The sequence below is a fragment of the Sapajus apella genome, unplaced genomic scaffold (genome assembly GCF_009761245.1).
Source record: "Sapajus apella isolate SASKATOON/1434 unplaced genomic scaffold, GSC_monkey_1.0 scaffold13, whole genome shotgun sequence".
NCBI classification, from domain to species: Eukaryota; Metazoa; Chordata; class Mammalia; order Primates; family Cebidae; genus Sapajus; species Sapajus apella.
In genome coordinates, this window is record NW_022436953.1 from 12933432 (window position 1) to 12953823 (window position 20392).

General features: G+C 37.5%; 1 pseudogene; it reads left to right on the forward strand.

Annotated features, from left to right (window-relative positions):
* The first annotated feature begins 973 nt into the window (after positions 1-973).
* Positions 974-1678, forward strand: LOC116553693 (annotated as a pseudogene).
* Positions 1679-20392: the final 18714 nt, after the last annotated feature.

A 20392-nucleotide genomic window follows, 5' to 3' on the forward strand; every position in this document is an offset into this window, starting at 1 on the left:
AAAATGCTTTCTAAAGGATGACTGGAGGAAGGAATCATGGAATGTTCTAACTTCATTGATACTGATTCACAGGTCACTGAGATCCTTTTCTAACAAACTATAGAAATAAGGATGCAGTTTGTTTTTCCCAAGATTGGCAGATTAGAGGCATTCAGCATGCCTCAGCCCTTGCAAATAGACTTGATATTTATATACTATCTTGCTGTGAGCTTTAATTCAATAAGCAAATGGTAATCTACCAGAATCTTAAAGAACAACCCAGATCTCAGTGAGGAAAACACCAGCAAACTGGCCTTGTGGCAGTGTCCAGCTGGTAAAAAGAAATAAAAAAAAGAAAAAATTCCACCTGCATGAAAATAATTACAAAAATTAAAAGTGCTAGCATCTCCAGATGTGAAGGAACCAGAGCAAGAATTCTAGCACCATGAAAAATCTGAATGTAATGATACCATCACAGGATTACAACAGCTCTCCAGCAATGGTCCATAACCAAAATGGAAACATGGCAATGGCAGATAAAGAAAGTAAAGCATAGATTGCAAGGAAGCTCACTGGTATCCAAGGCAGGGTTGAAAATCAGTACACCTTTCTCCTGCCAGCATTGCAGGCCTGAACTCTCATGTGAAGGGTGCAATCCTTAAACTGGAGTTGGGTAGTGGTGGGCTGGCACTCCCTTCTGACCTCTGGTGCAATAACCTCAGAATCACACATGGCCCAGAACTTAAAGGATTTAGAGGAATGGCTGCATACTGAGTCCTGAGGCATGGTCATGGCACTGAAGCCACTGCTAGGAACTAGCACTATGGCCTTTGGTGTCCACAAATCCATGTTCACCATGGAAGGCAAACACAGCCATCTTTAATCATATTGGTGGCATGCAGCAGGACACTATCCTGGCCAAAAGCTTCATTTCAGGATCCCCTAGTCTCAGTACCCCATTAACTATGACATTTTGGCCAGATCTTGAAAAATTTCCACCCCCACAGGCTCAAAAGACCTGCACATGGCGAACCCTGTGAGTGGTGTCTCAACCCAATGTTCAGGAGCTTCCTAGCATATACAAACACCTAGGGCTAGACAAGAAAGAATGAGTGATGCCACCCATTGTCAAAAAAGTGCTCAAAAGAGTGGTGGCCAAGTTCAATGCCTTACAGCCGATTACACTGTGAGCCCAGTTATCTATGTTGATTCAATAGGAGCTGACAGAGCCAAGGACTTCAGTCTCATATGGGATGATTTAGCCATTTCAGAGCTGAGCTTTAGCTGAGAGTACATAGCTACTGTAGAGACCAAATAAGTGGTCCAGCAGGAGGCCCAGAATGCCCAGTTCCTAGTTTAAAAAAAAAAAAAAAAAGCAAAGCTACACCACCAGCAGAAGATTGCCCAGGCCAAGTGTGAAGCCGAGGCTGTCAAGATGCTTGGGGAAGCACTGGGCAAGAAGCCTGGCTACATCAAAATTCACAAGATTCAGCCAACCCAGAACATCTCCAAGACAATCACATCACAGAATCATATCTGTCTCACTGATGACAATTTTGTGCTGAACCTACAAGATGAGACTTTCACCTGGGGAAATAATGGCAGCCTCATTAAGGGTAAGAAATGAGCCTGGTAACAAAGAATTTCACCCTCAAAGAGAAAGTGAATCTGCTTTCCAGTTTTTTGAGAAGCCAGTTAGGGGCCCACCCTGTCCCAATATCGTGTGAAAGTTTCCTGTACCTGCAGGTATCCTTCAAACTCCTCCTGGATAAAGAAAGACAGAGATCAGCCCTTTTTCAGTGGAATTACTTTTCTCCTCCCTGTTCTGGCCAGGGGTGTTGGGACAGTGTATAATTCTTCAATGATTTCCTGTATTGTTGTTTCCCTCCTCAAGACTGAGAAGAGATAGCCCCTAACCCAAGAATTCTCAATAAATTTTTATTACCTAAAAAAAAAGGAAAGAAAATCAACACAAACTTCTAAAGCAATCCAGAAAATAAAGAGATAAATATCTTAAAATCAGAGTGTCTGGAATTGAAAAGCTCACTTAAAGAATTCCCAAATAAATTAACGCTTTATCAATGGACTGGACCAAGCAAAAAAAAGAATTTCAGAATTTGAAGACTGGTCTTTTTAACCTAATCTAACAAAAATAAAGAAAAACTGATCTTTAAAACTGAGCAAAGTCTTTGAGAAATATGGGATTATGTAAATCAACCAAATCTATGAATTATTAGCATTCCTGAGAAACAAAGAGTAAAAGTAAACAACCTAGAAAATATACCTGAGAAATTAAGAAAACTTTCCTAATTGAGATCTGTTGGCAAGATGGCCGAATACAAACAAATCCAGTCTGCATCTCCCAATGAGACCAATGCAGAAGGCAAGTGATTTCTGCATTTCCAGCTGAGGTACCCTGTTCAGCTTATTGGGACTGGTTAGGCAGTGGGTACAGTCCACAGAGGGTGAGCCAAAGCAGGGTGGTGCACTGCCTTACTGGTAAGTTCAGAGTGGGGTGGAGGCCTCCCTCTCCCAGACAAGGGAAGCCATGAAGGACGGTGCTATCCAACCCAGACACCACTTTTCCCATAGTTTTTGCAATCTGCAGACCGGGAGATTCCCTTGCCTGCCTACATCGCCAGGGCCCTGGGGTTCAAGCACAAAACTGGGTGGCTGTTAGGACAGAAACCAAGCTAGCTGTAGGAGTTTTTTGGTTTTGTTTCTGTTTGTACCTCAGTGGTGCCTGGAACCCCAGCGAGACAGAGCCATTCACTCTCCTGGAAAGGGAGTGGGTTCCACTCCCACGGAGCCCAGAAAGCTAAGAACTACTGGCTTGAAATTCTCACTGCCAGCACAGCAATCTGAAGTTGACCTGGGATGCTCAAGCTTAGTGGGGGGAGGGGCATCCACCATTATGGAGGCTTGAGTAAGTGGTTTTCCCCTGACAGCCCTAAAAAGGCGTGGAAGTTCAGACTGGGCAGAACTCAACACAGCACAGCAAAGCAGCTGTGGCCAGACTGCTTCTCTAGATTCCTATTCACTTGGCAGGGCATCTCTGAAAGAAAGGCTGTAGCCCCAGTCAGAGGCTTATAGATAAAATTTCCATCTCAATGGGACAGAACACCTGGGGGAAAGGGGCAGCTATCAGCACACATTTAGTAGACATAAACATTTCTGCCTGCTGGCTCTGAAGAGAGCAATGGATTCTGACAAGGAGGGTTCTACCAGGACAGTGCTCTAGCCCTACTAAAGAACAGACTGCCTCCTCAAGCGGGTTCCTGAACCCCATGCCTTTTGACTGGGAGAGACCTCCCAACAGGGGTTGACGGAAACCTCACACAGGAGAGCTCTGGCTGGCATCAGGCCAGTGCCCTGCTGGGACAAAGCTTCCAGAGGAAGGAGCAGGCAGCAATCGTTGCTGTTCTGCAGCTTCAGCTGGTAATACCCAGGCAAATAGGGTCTGGAGTGGACCTCCAGAAAACTGCAGCAACCTGCAGAAGAGGGACCTGTTAGAAGAAAAACTAACGAACAGAAAGCAATAACATCAACAAAAAGGACCCCCATACAGAAACCCCATCCAAAGGTCATCAAACTCAAAGATCAAAGGTAGATAAATCCGCAAATATGAGGAAAAAACAATGCAAAACAGCTGAAAAGTCCAAAAACCAGAATGCCTCTTCTCCTCCAAATGACTACAACTCCTCTCCAGCAAGAGCACAAAACTGGACAGAGAATGAGTTTGATGAATTGGCAGAAGTAGGCTTCAGAAGGTGGGCATGACAAACTCCTCTGAGCTAAAGGAGCATGCCCTAACCCAATGCAAGGAAGCTAAAAACCTTAACAAAGTTTATAGGAACTGCTAACTGGAATAACCAGTTTAGAGAAGAACATAAATGACCCAATGGAGCTGAAAACACAGCACAAGTATCAATAGCCTAATAGAACAAGCAGAAAAAAAGGGTATCAATGATTGAAGATCAGCTTACTGAAATGAGGTATGAAGACAAGATTAAAAAGACTGAAAATGAACAAACAACCCCTCCAAGAAATATGGGACTATGTGAAAAGACCAAACCTGCAATTGATTTGGATCCCTAAAAGTGACAGGAAGAATGGAACCAAATTGAAAAACACACTTCAGGATATATACAGGAGAACTTCCCCAACCTGGTAAGACAGTCCAACATTCAAACTCAAGAAATACAGAGACTACCACTAAGATGCTTTTCTAGAAGAGTAACTCTAAGACACATCATCACCAGATTCTCCAAGTTTGAAATGAAGGAAAAAAAGTTAGGGGCAGCCAGAGAGAAAGGTCAGGTTACCTACAAAGGGAAGCCCATCAGACTCACAGCAGATCTCTCTGCAGAAACTCTGCAAACCAGAATGGAGTGGGGGCCAATATTCAACATTCTTAAAGGAAAGAATTTTTCAACCCAGAATTTCAAACTAAGCTTCATAAGCAAGGAGAAATAAAATCCTTTACAGACAAGAAAATGCTGAGGGACTTTGTCACCACCAGGCCTGCCTTACAAGAGCTACTAAAGGAAGGACTAAACATGGAAAGGAAAAACTGGTACCAGCCACTGCAAAAACATACCAAAGACCATCAACACTACGAAGAAACTGCATTAACTAATGGTCAAAATAACCAGCTAGCATCATAATGACAGGATAAAATTCACACATAACAATATTAAGCTTAAATACAAACAGGCTAAATGCCCTAATTAAAAGACTGGCAAATTGGATGAAGAGTCAAGACCCATCAGTGAGCTGTATTCAGGAGACCCATCTCATGTGCAAAGACACACATGGGCTCAAAATAAAGGGATGGAGGAATATTTACCAAGCAAATGGAAAGAAAAAAAGGCAAGGGTTGCAATACTAGTCTCTGATAAAACCAATTTTAAACCAGCAAGATCAAAAAAGACAAAGAAGGGCACTACATAATGGTAAAGGGATCAGTGCAACAAGAAGAGCTAACTATCCTAAATATATAGGAACCAATACAGGAGCACCCAGATTCATAACACAAGTACTTAGAAACCTACAAAGAGTCTTAGACTCTCACACAATAAGAGTAGCAGACATTAATACCCCACTGTCTATATTAGACAGATCAATGAGAAAAAATTAACAAGGATATTTAGGACTTGAAGTTGGCTCTGGACCAAGTAGACCTAATAGACATCTACAGAACTCTCCACCCCAAATCAATACAATATACATTCTTCTCAGCACCACATCACACTTATTCTAAAATTGACCACATAATTGAAAGTAAAACACTCCTCAGCAAATACAAAGAATGGAAATCATAACTAACAGCCTCTTAGACCACAGTGCAATCAAAGTAGAACTTGGGATTAAGAAACTCACTCAAAACTGCATAACTACATAGAGACTGCACAACCCACTCCTGAATGACCACTAGGTAAATAAGGAAATTAAGGCAGAAATGAAGAAGTTCTTTGAAATCAATGAGGCCAAAAAGACAACCTACCAGAATTTCTGGGACACAGCTAAAGCTGTGTTAAGAGAGAAATTTAAAGTACTAAATGCCCACATGAAAAAGCAGAAAAGATCTAAAATCAACACCCTAACATCACAATTAAAAGAACTGGAGACACAAGAGCAAAGAAATTCAAAAGCTAGCAGGAAATAAGAAAGAACTAAGATCAAGGTTCTTAGCTTCCTTGCATTGACTTAGAACATGCTTCTTTGGCTCAGAGAAGTTTATTTCCACCTTTTGAAGCCTGTTTCTGTCAATTTGTTAAACTCATTCTCCATCCAGTTGTGTTCCCTTGCTGGTGAGGAGTTGTGATCCCTTGGAGAAGAAGAGGCATTCTGGATTTTGGAGATTTCAGCATTTTTGTGCTAGTTTTTTCACATCTTCATGGATTTATCTACCTTTGGTCTTTGAAGTTGGTAACCTTTGGATGGGGTCTCTGAGTGGACGTCCTTTCTGTTGATGTTGAAACTATTTCTTTCTGTTTGTTAGTTTTCCTTCTAACAGGCCCTTCTGCTGCGGTCTGCTGGAGGTCCACTCCAGACCCTGCTTGCCTGGGAATCACCAGAACAGCAAAGATTGCTGCCTGTTCCTTCCTCTGGTAGCTAATCCCAAAAGGGTGCCCAACAGATGCCAGCCAGAGCTCTTCTACATTAGGTAAGTATCTGTTAGCCCCCTGCTTGGAGGTGTCTCCCAGTCAGGATACATGGGGGTAAGGGAGCTACTTGAGGAGAATGTATATTCTGTCTATTATCAGAGCATCAAACATAGTATTCTGGTCAGGGCAATCAGGCAAGAAAAAGAAATAAAGGGTATTCAGTTAGGAAAAGAGGAAGTCAAATTGTCTCTATTTGCAGACAACATGATTGTATATTTAGAAGACCCTATCCTCTCTGTCCAAAATCTCCTTAAGCTGATAAGCAACTTCAACAAAGTCTCAGGATACAAAATCAATGTGCAAAAATCACAAGTATTCCTAATACACCAATAACAGACAGAACGAAATCGAGGGTGAACTCCTATGCACAATTGCTACAAAGAATATAAAATACCTAGGAATACAACTAACAAGGGATGTGAAAGACCTCTTCAAGGAGAACTGCAAACCACTGTTCAAGGAAATAAGAGCAGGCACAAACAGATGGAGAAACATCCCATGCTCATGGTTAGGAAGAATCAATATCATGAAAATGGCCATACCACCCAAAGTAATTTATAGATTCAATGCTATTCCCATCAAGCTACCATTGACTTTCTTCACAAAACTAGAAAAAAAATACTTTAAATTTCATATGGAACCAAAAAAGAGCCCATGTAGCCATGACAATCCTAAGCAAAAAGAACAAAGCTGAAGGCATCAAACTACCTGACTTTAAACTATACTACAAGGCTACAGTAACCAAAACAGCATGATACTGGTACCAAAACAGATATATAGACTAATGGACCAGAACAGAGGCCTCAGAATTAACACCACATATCTACAACCATCTGATATTTGACAAACATAGCAAAAATAAGAATTTGGGGGGGGGACAGGGAAAGGATACCCTATTTTAATAAATGATGCTGGGAAAACTGGCTAGCCATATGCCAAAAAGAGAAACTGGACCCCTTCCTTACACCTTATACATAAATGAACTCTAGATGGATTAAAAATTTAGATGTAAAACCTAAAATTATCAAAACCCTAGCAGAAAACCTAGGCAATACCATTCGGGACACAGTCATGGGCAAAGACTTCATTAATGAAACATCAAAAGCAATTGCAACAGAAGCTAAAATTGCCAAGTGGGATCTAATTAAACTAAAGAGTTTCTGCTCAGCAAAAGAAACTATCACCAGAGTGAACAGGCAATCTACAGGATAGGAGAAAATTTCTGCAGTCTATCCATCTGACAAAGTTCTAATATCCAGAATCTACAAGGAACTTAAACTTACAAGACAAAAACAACCTTATCAAAAAGTAGGCGAAGGATATGAACAGACATTTCTCTAAGGAAGACATTTATGCAGCCAACAATCATATGAAAAAAGTCATCATCACTGGTCATTAGAGAAATGAAAATCAAAACCACAAGAGATACTATCTCACGCCTGTTAGAATGGAGATCATTAAAAAGTGTGGAAACAGATACTGGTGAGGAGGCGGAGAAGTAGGAATGCTCTTACATTCTTGGTTGGAGTGTAAATTAGTTCAACCATTGTGGAAGACAGTGTAGTGATTCCTCAAGAATCTAGAACCAGAAATACCATTTGACCCAGCAATCCCATTACTGGGTATATACCAAAAGGATTATAAATCATCCTACTATAAAGACACATGTGCACATATGTTTACTGCAGCACTATTCACAATTTCAAAGACTTGGAACCAACCCAGATGCCCATCAATGACAGACTGGGTAAAGAAAACGTGGCACATATACACCATGGAATACTATGAAGCCATAAAAAAGGATTAGTTCATGTCCTTTGCAGGGACATGGATGAAGCTGGAAACCATCATTCCCAGCAAACTCACACAAGAACAGAAAATCAAATGCCACCTGTTCTCACTCATAAGTTGTTGTTGAACAATGAGAACACATGGACACAGGGATGGGAACATCACACATTAAGGCCTCTCGGGGGATGGAGCAAAAGGGGAGATAGCATGCTAAGACAAATACCTAATGCATGTGGGGCTTAAAACCTAGATGACAGGTTGATAGCTGCAGCAAACCACCATGGCACATGTATACCTATGTAACAAACCTGCACGTTCAACACCTGTATCCCAGAACTTAAAAAAAACTTTCCTAATCTTGCTAGAGAGGTAGATAGCCAGATACAAGAAAACCAGAGAACATACTGTACAATACAAACATCTCCAAAACATATGGTCACTAAATTGTCCAAGATCAATGGCAAAGAACATGAGACAAGGAAACAAAAGAATAATACTTGCTCCCATAAAAACACACTTAAGTACATAGCACACAGACCCCATGAAGCAAAACACAATAGAAACTACAAAGCAACCAGCTAACAACTTCACAATAGGATCAAAACCTATCAATATTAACCTTGAGTGTAAATGTTCTAAATGCTCCACTTGAAAGGCATAGAGTGGAAAATTGAATAAGAAAACAAGACCTATTGGTCTGCTATATTCAAGAGAACCATCCCACACATAACAACACCCATAGGCTCAAAGTAAAGAAAGATCTACCATGTAAATGGAAAGCAAAAAAAAAAAGTGGTCACTATTCTCATATCAGATAAAAAAGCCTTTAAACCAAAAATAGGAAAAAAAAAAAAAAAAAGACAAAGAAGAGCTTTATGTAATAATAGTCATCAGGAAGACTTAGCTCCCCTAAATACATACACAGCCAATGTTGGAGCACCCACATTCATAAAATAAGCACTTCTAAGTTTATGAAAAACACAGACAGCCACACAATAATACTATGGAACTTCATCACCCAACAGACAGCATTAGACAGATCACTGAGGGAGAAAACTAACAAATATTCTGAGTTTAAATTTGACACTTACAAATTGGACCTAATATCTACAGAATATTCCACTCATCAACCACAGCATAGACATTGTTCTCAACTGTATAGGGAGCACACTCCAAGACTGACCACATGCTCAGCCATATCACAAGTCTCAATATATTCTAAAAAATTAAAAACATACCAACCATACTCTTTGGTCACAGTGAAATAAAAACAGAAATCAATACCAAGATGATCTCCCAAAACCACACAATTACATAGAAATCAACTTGCCCCTGAATGACTTTGGATAAACAACAAAATCAAGGCAGAAACTTAAAAAGAATTATTTGAAATAAATGAAAACAGAGACACAAAATGCCAAAATTTCTGGGATCCAAAAAAAACCAGTGTCAAGAGGAAAGTTTATAGTGCTAAATGCCTACTTCACAAACTTAGATCTCTAATGTATGATCTAACATCACACCTAAAGGAGTTAGAAAAACAAGAAGAAACTAACCCCAAAGCTAGAAGAAACAAAGAAATAACCAAAATCAGAGCAGAACTGAACAAAATTGAGACACAGAAATCCATACAATCAATGAAACCCAGAGTTGGTTATTTGAAAGGACAAGCAAGATCAATAGATTGCTAGCTAAGTTAACAAAGAAAAAGAGAGAAGATTCAAATAAACAGTGAGAAATAATAAAGGTGATATTACAACTGATCCCACAGAAATACAAAAGATTCTCAGAGAATGTTATGAACACCTCTATGCACACAAACTTACATGGTTCCATTTATTCAAAGATCAAGAAAAGATAAAAATGCAAAAAAATGCTCATTGAATATCTTGAACACCTCTAAGCACACAATTTGGAAAATCTACAGGAAATTGATAAACTCCAGGAAACACACAGTCTCCGAAGTATGAATCAGGAAGCCACTTAAACAGACCAATAGCAAAATTGAATCAGTAATAAAAAATCTACCAACCAAAAAATGCCCACGATCAGATGAATTCACAGCTGAATTCTAGCAGACCTACAGAGAAGAGCTGGGACCAATTCTGTGAAACTAATTCAAAAACTTAGGAGGAGGGACTCCTCCCTAACTCATTCTATAAATCCAGCATCACCCTGTTACCAAAACCTGGCAAAGACAGAATAAAAAAGAAAACTACAGGCCAATATCCCTGATGAACATGGATGCAGAATCCTCAACAAAATACTAGCAAATGGAATTCAATAACACATGATCAAGTAGGCTTCATTCCTGGGTTTCAAGGATGGCTCAACATATATAAATCAATAAATGTGGTTCACCACATAAATAGAATTAAAAACAAAAACCAAATGATAATCTCAATAGATGTAGAAAAAACTTTTGATAAAATCCAACATTCATTCATGACAAAAACCCTCAAGAGACAAGGCATCAAAGAAACATACCTCAAAATAGTAAGAGTCATCTATGACAAACTCATGGCCCACATCATACTGAATGGGCAAAAGCTGGAAGCATTCCCCTGGGAGAACTGGAATGAGACAAAAATGCCTACTCTCACTATTCCTATTCAGCATAGTGCTAGAAGTGCCAGCCAGAGCAATCAGATAAGATAAATAAAGGACATCCAAATAGAAAAAGAAGAAATCAAACTGTCTTCTTCACAGGTGATATGAATACCTTTAGAATTCAGACAACATGAATAAGCCAGCTACAGAGAAGAGTTAGAATTTTAAAAGTAATTTGCAAGACCATGCTTATCTTATGGAGAAATTCCTGGTCATAGCCAAAAGAAGGGAGGACATATGCCCACAAAAAGACATAGATAAAAATATGAAAGCAGCTTTATATGTAATATCCAAAAGTGAAAACTACCCAATACATATCAACAGGAGAGGTACATATTGTGTGGGTCCATTTATTCAAAGATCAAGAAAAGGTGAAAAAAATTACTACTGAAGCAAAATAGTGGTTATTTCATTGGAGGTTACTGACTGAAAAGAAGCACAGGGAGCCTCTGAGGTGCTGGAAATGTTCTGCATGAGTGAAAATCATACAATTGTTTATATATACAAAAAATATCAAGCTATACCCTGAAAATCAGGGTACTTTTTGAACTTTATGTCTAAATAGAAAAAGAGAGAAAAACACAATAATGTTTGATCTTAAGAAACATACGATGAGTCTTGTGATAATAGTTGGTGTATTTACAGTAAGACTATTCATAAACATGTTTGCTTTATGAAAATCTCTTCATAAAACTTCTGCCCAGTTTCACTATGATCCCTGCTTCTTGTTCCTCTGAACATATATTTGTTTTTATTTAGTAACTAAAGCTTTTATTTTCCTCTTCACTTTGGCTGCCAGGCAGCCCTAAGTCCAATATGCAGTCAATCCAAGTATCTGTGTAGTATTTTTCATGTATATTTTAAGCAAATATCAATCCTACCACAGACTTTAGCTTATTTCTTTCCAGCCATATATATTCCCTCTATAAATTTCCTCACTTACTATTTTTGACAATCAAAACTGTAAATACCAAGACTTGTTGTAGACTTGGCTTCAGATGATGCAATTAATAACCTCTTAAATATTTTAAGAAGCTATAATTATTTATTGACTTCTTCCATGGAGTCTGTTGCATTTGTTTCTGTAAATAACATAAAAAGTTCTCTACCTAGTTTCAAAAAATAAAACATTGAATTCTTTTGTTTCATGTTGGTGAATTATTCTTTTGTTTCATGTTGGTGCTTCTCATTTCTGATTCTAACTGTCCTTGATGTTTGGTGATTCCTAATTGTTGTCTGATCTCTTCCAGAACAGTTCTCTTTTGCACATTTGTTTCCTGGGGCTTTTTTGGTGTGTATGTGTGTGTGCATGTGTGTGTAAGTTTGAATGTGTATAGTGGCAGGGTGGGGAGCAGCTAGATCTGATTTCACCTGCTTTCTACTTTTCAGAAATTCTTTCATTTTTAATCCAATACTGGAAGTTATTTTATCAGACAGCATCATTGTTGAATTTTTTTGAAAATATTCTTTCATTTTTTTATTTCATGGAATTTAGGATGAGAAAGAAAGCAGGCTTATGGGCTCAGCCTGCCATCTTCAGATCACTTGAGAGTATAAAAGAGCTCAGCAATAGGGGAGAAATAGGAGAAATGGAAATAAGCAAAGCAGAGTCGCTAGAATTCAGTGGCCAAGCTCTGAGGTTATGAACTGCAGAATCGGAAAAGCAAAGAGGCCTCTAGCTGCCATCTTGTATTCCTGCATATATGCACCTAATCTCAGCTGTTCACCTCCAGACTCCTTAGTGCCAGCCCTAAAGCTCCTCTCGGTCTCTTTTCATTCCAATAGATGAAAGAAATTACTATGTGTTGGGAGAAACTTGCCAAACTAGAATCACAAGTGTGCATCAGTGAAAAAAAATAATTGCTAGCAGAAAGAAGATGGTTCATAGAACACCTATAGCAAATAATTAAAAGTTTTGTTCTCCTTAAAGAAGTTAGAGGTCAACAATATTTCTGATATTGAAGAGGTGAATATGTGTACAAACCAAAGAATGGTGATCCAGGTCAGGCATCTCTAGCAGTGACCACTGCTATTACAGCGCATGCTGAGAGGAAGCAGCTGAAAGAAATGCTGCCCAGCATCTTAAACCAGCTTGGTACATACAATCTGACTATTTAAGGGAGATTGATCAAGTTATTCTGCCCAAATAATCTAGAAGATGGAAGAGCATCATTTGCTAATGGGGATGATGATGAGGATGAAGCCCCAGCTCTTGGAGAGGATTTTGATGAGGCATCCAAGAGTAAGGCAAAATGAGTCAACATTTGAAGAAGATAAAACTTTAAGAAGTTACTGGAACCTGCTATTTTATGACTGCTTTTTAAATTTTTCATTTAAGTAACTGATAGAATCTGAATTTTTAATATTTTTAAGCCTAAGACCCTTGGACATTGCAGCTCTTTTCAGGTTTTGTTTATGTATTATTCATTTTTTGTAGCTAATTAAACTGAAGAGATAGCAATAAAAATTTTAACCAAAGGTTTAAAAAGTTATCTGGCGGGGCATGATGGCTTATGCCTATAATCCCAGCATTTTGGAAGGCCAAGGTAGGAGGATCACTTGAGCCCAGGAATTCAGGACCAGCCTGGGCAACATAGCAAGATACTGTCTCTTAAAAGAAAAAAATTAAAAAGAAGCTAGACACAGTGGCAGGTGCCTTTAGTTCTAGCTACTTAGGAGACTGAGATGGGAGGATCATTTGAGCCCAGGGGGTGAAGATGGCACTGAACCATGATCACACCACTGTACTCCAGCCTGGGTGATAGAGCAAGACCTTGTCTTAAAAACAAATAAATAAATAATGAAATAAAAAGTTATCTGCCTAGTTAAAAAAAAAAATGAGATGTAAGGTCCTGGGTAGCAGGTGAAGTTGGGAAGCAATGCAAGGTCCTTGTCTGGAAACAGATTTGATCACCTGTATCTGCCGCCTATCGGTCATTGTACTGCAGGTTTTGGAGGGGCCAGCCATTTGTAAACAACCAGAGATATGGCAGGCAAGAGCCACCTCATCCTGTCACCCCCATGAGACTCCAGAAAACTTTCTTTCATCTACCACCCTCCTCCCACTGATTGGGAGTCTCTGATTAGATATGTTCCCTATTGCTGATGTCAAATATAAACCTCTATGAGAGCAAACAGCCAGCCATATGTTGACTGAGTTCCTCTTGGGGAAAACTACTGATTTTTTGCTTTTTCAGGCTGAGGATGAAAAGCTTTGGGTAAGTTATTTCTGGCAATTGCCTGGGGGTAGCATCTAAGAAGGATTTGTCAGTGTTTTTGATGAAAACATTTTTGAAGAGAAGGACTAGGAATTTGAGAGCTTCAGTTCGAGTTGAAATACAAATTGGGTGCTAAACTTAATATTTATTTCTTAGTGAACTAGGGATTTAACAAAGTATTCTATGTACTTTTAATGGCAAAATATTCTATTACTTTTAATGGCAAAAACTACAAATTTGCACCAGCCTACTATATCCTATTTTATAACGCTTGGCATATATTGAATACTTAATAGCTGTTAGCTATAATTATTTCTTTTATTATGTGCTTGGTTATCGATTTTGAATATTACAGTGGATCTCTGCCATACCTCTAAATGCCTGAAATGTTCTGGGGTACAGATTTAAAAAGAAATTGTTTCTATATTACAGAGCCTTTTTAAAGACTCTGTAGTGAGGTGGCAGTGATTTTCTAAAATACAAAATATCTACCCTGAAAATTTTAGGCTAGAAATAAAATTATTTCTTTCAAATGCTTCTCAGCTCCAAATTCCGTGAGGAAGATTTAAAAGGGAGAGATTCTGAAGCCATATACTTACTCATCCATAGACATAATATCATTTCCCTACCAAGCCCTTTGCAACTTCTGAGGTTTCCATGCTTGTGAGAAAGCAATTCCTTTCTGGTAAATGGAAGTTAATGAGTTTGAAAACATCTCCCAGCAAGAGAGCAGGCAGGGACCATCCCCTGACAGCTTCTAGAGAAATTTGAATTTTGTCAATTTGCTGACACAATAAAGATTGATGATGTTTTGTTTATATTTTTAAAGGCCTTGCCACAAAACTTTTGTTTTTTTAATTCTTCACACCCCTCCATTTCTATTCACTTGATGTTAACAAAGATCAAGGCTCTAAGTAAAAAAAAAGATCTCTTTTTAAATCAAAACAACTTCTACAAGTGCCTAAAATCAGATATATTACCTGATTAATTGCTTTGGTGATTCGCAAGGCACAATTAAAGCCTATTCCGGCAAATTGCAAAGGAAAGCTTCCTTGTTTTTTTTTTTAAATGTCTTTAAAATTATATTTTCACTGTCAGTATTATAGTTATTCCTTCTTAGAAATGTGTAACAGATTTTTTAAAGGCAAGGGCAGAAAGAAATGCAGAGGCCGTGTAATTAGCCCTAGTGGTTGAGGCAGAATTTTTTTCTTTATTTCTTCAAACTTTGTACTGATCTCTGCTTACCTGGACCCGGTAATTTGCAAATGTTTGCATCAAGCCCTCCAAGATAGAAACAGCGGAGTCCAGGATCCTGGTGGGGATGTGAAGGATGCTTCCCCTAAGAGAAGGGAAAGCCTGTAAGGACATTTCTTTAAATCCACACCAAGCCAAAGACTAAGAATACTGGTTTCTTAACTTTTCTGAGACTCCAGTACCAGACCTCAATCTCATTACTCTATTCATTCTCGATGCAAACAGAAAAACAGATCACATGATTAAGTCAAATGCTGACCATCTCTGGCTGATGCAGGAGCACAGGTTATAAGAACTGGGGAATCCAGGAATTCTATATAATTATTATATGTGATCTCTCCTGGGGATGCTTTCTGGGAAGGCATTTTTTGTCCCAGCTGGCTTCCAAGCTTCAAGCTGCAGCAGAAAAGTTTCCAGAAGAGAATTACACAAATTCCTAAAGAGTAAGCCCTTATCTGTTCTTTCTGGGCCAGCTGAGAACATCAGCAATATGCTTTTGCTCTTGCATTTTGACTAACTCATCTAAGTCTTCTCTGTAGGTCCCAATCAAAGAACCATTGTTCTGAAACAGATGAGAACAATAAAAGTTGCATTTAATTTTAATTGTGTGTGTATATATATATATATATATATATTATAAATAGATATTTAAATTACATAGTTCAAATTTCAAAAGGTACAAACTACAAACGGTTTGGTATAAATTTTCTTCTTGATGCCAGTAACCCAGCTATGAGCTCTCCTCTCCAGAAGCAAACAACTTCATTATTTTCTTATGCTTCTTCCAAAACCACTTAATCCAAAACCAAACAAAATTATGAATGTCTATTTTTCTTTTTCATTTTTAATTGATACATAATCGTTATACATATGTATATGGAACATGTGATATTTTGATACATTCATATAATATGTAATTATCCAATCAGGTTAATTGGGATATCCTCAAACATTTTTCTTTAAGCTGGAAACATTCTAATTCTCCTCTAGCTATTTTGAAAGATGCAATAGGTTATTGTTACCTATAGTCACTCCATTGAACTATTGAGCACTGGGTCTTATTCCTTTCATCTAACTGTATTTCTGTACCCATTAATCAACATCTTTTCATCCCCTTTTTTAATCACTTTTCCCAGCCTCTAGTCACCACTAATTTACTCTCTATCAACATGAGATCCACATGTTTAGCTCCCACATATGAATGAGAACATGTGATATTTATCTTTTTGTGCCTGGCTTATTTCACTTAACATAATAATCTCCAGTTCCATTTATGTAGCTGCAAATGACAGGATTTCATTTTTTATGGCTGAATAATATTCCATTGTGTATATATACCACAATTTCTTTATCCATCCATCTGTTGATGGACACGTAGTTTGACTCCATATGTGGGCTATTGTGGATGGTGCTGCAGTAAATATGGGGGTGCAGATAGCTCTTCAACATATTGATTTTCTTTCTTTTGGATATATACCCAGGGGTTGATTGCTGGATCATATGATAGTTCTGCTTTTAGTTTTTTGAAGATCCTCTAAACTTTTCTCCATAGTGTCTGTACTAATTTCTATTCCCACCAACAATTTATAAGTTCTCCCCTTTCTCTACTTCCTCACCAACATTGTTTTTTTTGTCTTTTTTGATAAAAGCCATTTTAATCTGGGTAAGATGATACCTCATTGTGGTTTTCATTTATATTTCCCTGATGATTAGTGATATTGAGCATTTTTTTTCATACCAGCTGGCCATTGTGTATCTTCTTTAAAAAAGATATTTTGCCCATTTTTAACAGGATTAAGTTTATATTTTTAATTTTTGTGCATACATACTTGGTGTACATACTTATGGGGTACAAGAGATTTTTTGGCATAGGTATGCAATGTGTAATCACATCATGGAGAATGCAGTATCCATCCTCTCAAGCATTTATCATTTGTATTCCAAATAATCCAATTATATTCTTTTGGTTTCTTTAAATGTACAATTAAATTACTGTTGACTATAGCCACCCTTTTGTGCTGTCAAACAGTGGGTCTTATTTATTGCTTCTATTTATTTGTACCCATAAACCAGCCCCACTACCTCCTTGCAAACCCCGCACTACCCTTTCCAACCTCTGATAACGAACCTTTTACTCTCTAGTTCCATGAGTTCAACTGTTTTGATTTTTGGATCCCACAAATAAGTGAGAACATGTGATATTTGTCTTTCTGTGCCTGGCTTATTTCACTTAACATAATAATCTCTAGTTCCCACCATGTCATTGCAATTTTTTTATCCATTCATCTGTTGATGGACACTTCAGTTGTTTCTAAATATTAGCTATTGTGAACTGTGCTGCAACAAACATAGGAGTGTAGATATGTCTTCGATATACTGATTTCCTTTGGGTATATACGCAGCAGTGGGACTGCTGGATCATATGGTAGCTCAATGTTTAGTGTTTTGAGAAACTGTTCTCTGTGGTGGTTTTACTAATTTACATTCCCACCAACAGTGTACGAGGTTTCCTTTTTCTCCACGTCGTCATTAGCTTTAGTTACTGCCTTTTTGATATAAACCATTTTAACTGGGGTAAGATGCTATCTCATTGTAGTTTCGATTTGCATTGATCAGTGATGTTGAGCACCTTTTCATAATGCCTGTGTGCCATTTGTATGTCTTCTTTTGAGAAATGTCTATTCAAATATTTTGCCTATATTTTGATTGAATTATTAGATTTTCTAATACAGTTGTTTGAGCTCCTTATATATTCTGGTTATGAATTCCTTATAAGATGGGTAGTTAGCAAATATTTTCTCTCCTATTCTGTAGATTGTCTTTTCACTTTGTTGTTTCCTTTACTGTACAGAAGCTTTCTAACTTGATGTCATCCCACTTGTTCATTTTTGCCTTGTGCTTGTGGGGTATTCTAGAAATTTTTGCCCAGAACAATGTCCTGGAGATTTTCTCCAGTGTTTTCTTGTACCAGTTCCATAGCTTGAGTTCTAATACGTAAGTCTTTAATCCATTTTGATTTGATTATTGTATATGCGATTTTGTACATGGTGGTTTGATTTTTGTATGAGGGTTTTTTGTATATGGGGAGAGACAGGTATAGTTTCATTCTTCTGCATATGGACATCTAGTTTTTTTCAGTACGATTTATTGAAGAGACTTCATTTTCCCCAATGTATATCCTTGGCATCTTTGTTGAAAATGAGTTCATTGTAGTTGTATGGGTGTGCTTCTGGGTTCTTTGTTCTGTTCCATTGGCCTGTGCGTCTGTTATTATGCCAGTACCATGCTGTTTTGGTTACACGGCTCTATAATATAATAAAGCCAACTAGTGTGATTCCTCCAGTTTTGTTCTTTATGCTCAGGATAGCTTTGGCTATTCTGGGTCTTTTGCGTTTCCACACAAATTTTAGGGGTTTTTTTTTCTATTTATCTAAAGAATGTCATTGGAATTTTAATTGAGATTGCATTGAACCTGTAAACCACTCTGGGTAGTATTGGCATTTTAATAATATTGAATATTCTAATCCATTAGCATGTAATATCTGTACACTTTTCGTGTATCCTTTCAATTTCTTTTATGGTATTTTATAGTATTTCTTGTAGAGATCTTTTACTACTTTGGTTAAATTTATTCTGAGGTATTTTATATTTGTATAGCTACTGTAAATGGTACTGCTTTCTTGATTTCTTTTTCAGATTCTCCACTACTGGTGTATATAAATGCTACTAACTTTGTGTGTTTATTTGGTATCCTGCAACTTTGGAAGAAGTCCAGTTATTCTTGTTCACAGAGGATATAATCTTATATTTAGAAGAATCTAAAGACTCAACAAAAATCTTTTAGAATATATATATTTCTTTTTACTCATTTTTAAACAAATAAGCCTTGGTTTGTATCTTGCATTATGCAGTTTTGCTTCAAAAAAGCTTTGTTAAAATTATGTGAGATTTTTCATGTTTGGCTAATATGAAATATGAAAGATAGTATTCAGTATAGTCTTAAATTGCATTTTTCTCATATGTGAGACATCTTTTCATGTCTATAAAATCTATCTCTATTTCATGTTCTGCAATTGTTTTCCAATCTTTTCCCAAATTTTTACTAGACTTAGTATTTTTTCTTACTAATTTGTAGGGTTCTTTATATGCTAGGAAAATTAACCCTTGCTGATACAGATATTTAGAAGGGCTATTCCACATCAGTATTTCATGAGGGATTTAGGGGCGTGTATAGGCACATTATCTAAATACATACCTCCATATTCTCCCATTTCTTCTAGTAATTTTATGGCTTTAATTTTTAAATATTTAAATATTTGAATCATTTAGAGTATATTCTGTTATGAGACATAAATCCAAGTTTATTTTCCTCCAGATAAAAACCCGGTAGTTTGAACCTAAATTCACTTTTTAAAAAACCCTTTCTTTTTTTTTTTTTTTTGTAATTTATTTTATTACATTTTAGAAAAAACCCTTTCTTAACACTCAATTATTTTTTGACAAAACGTTATGAGTGTTTCCAGTTCTTATAAATCTTTCTCCTCAGAATCATGGCATACTTTCATGATTTATCATTCACCCTAAATTTTAAGACAGCCTAGTCCAAGTGAGTAGAATTTCTAGAGAGGTGAATTTTGGGTCTTTATGGAGCTTTTTTTCCTGAAGATTTGCATAAAATATCCTGAATTTGTCAGTTTTATTTTTATTCATCATTTGATTTCAATAGCCACAGAAACTTATGTTGAATTTTTATATGTAATTGCATCCCTACTGGAATATGGCATTTTGCTGCATTTTTAAAATATTTGTAAATATATTTGTGTGGTGTGGTGTGTGTGTGTGTGTGTGTGTGTGTGTGTGTGTGATGCTCTGCCTACCTGACACTGCCTGACATTACAAGGCATATAAGGACATTTGAGACATAACTTCAGCCTCTTCAAAACACCTGCAAACCAAAATAAAGATAAAACAGGTAGACCAATTCTGAAATTAAAAGTAGAGAAATGGTATGTGCCTCAGAAACATACAAAGTGTGGAAGTTTAAAGGAAGGAAAAATCACATATTTTGAAGGGAGTTAAACAGGAAAGGACTCAAGAAGGTTATATTTGAGATGGTTTCTAAGAGGCTGAGACTGGAATGGGAAAAAACCTTCTAGGAAAAGGGAATCCTATGTGAAAATGCTTTACAAAGGTGGGAGGAGTGTTCTCCAGCAGAGAGCAGTACAATTTGATCGGAGGGTGAACATCGTGTAGGAAAGGGAGAGGAGAGAGCAACATGGAAGGGGAAATGGGGGCCAATCACTGAGGGCCTGGGATGAAGAGTTTGCAGGTTGTATGGGAAGTTTAACACTGGTGATGACAGGTGGATAG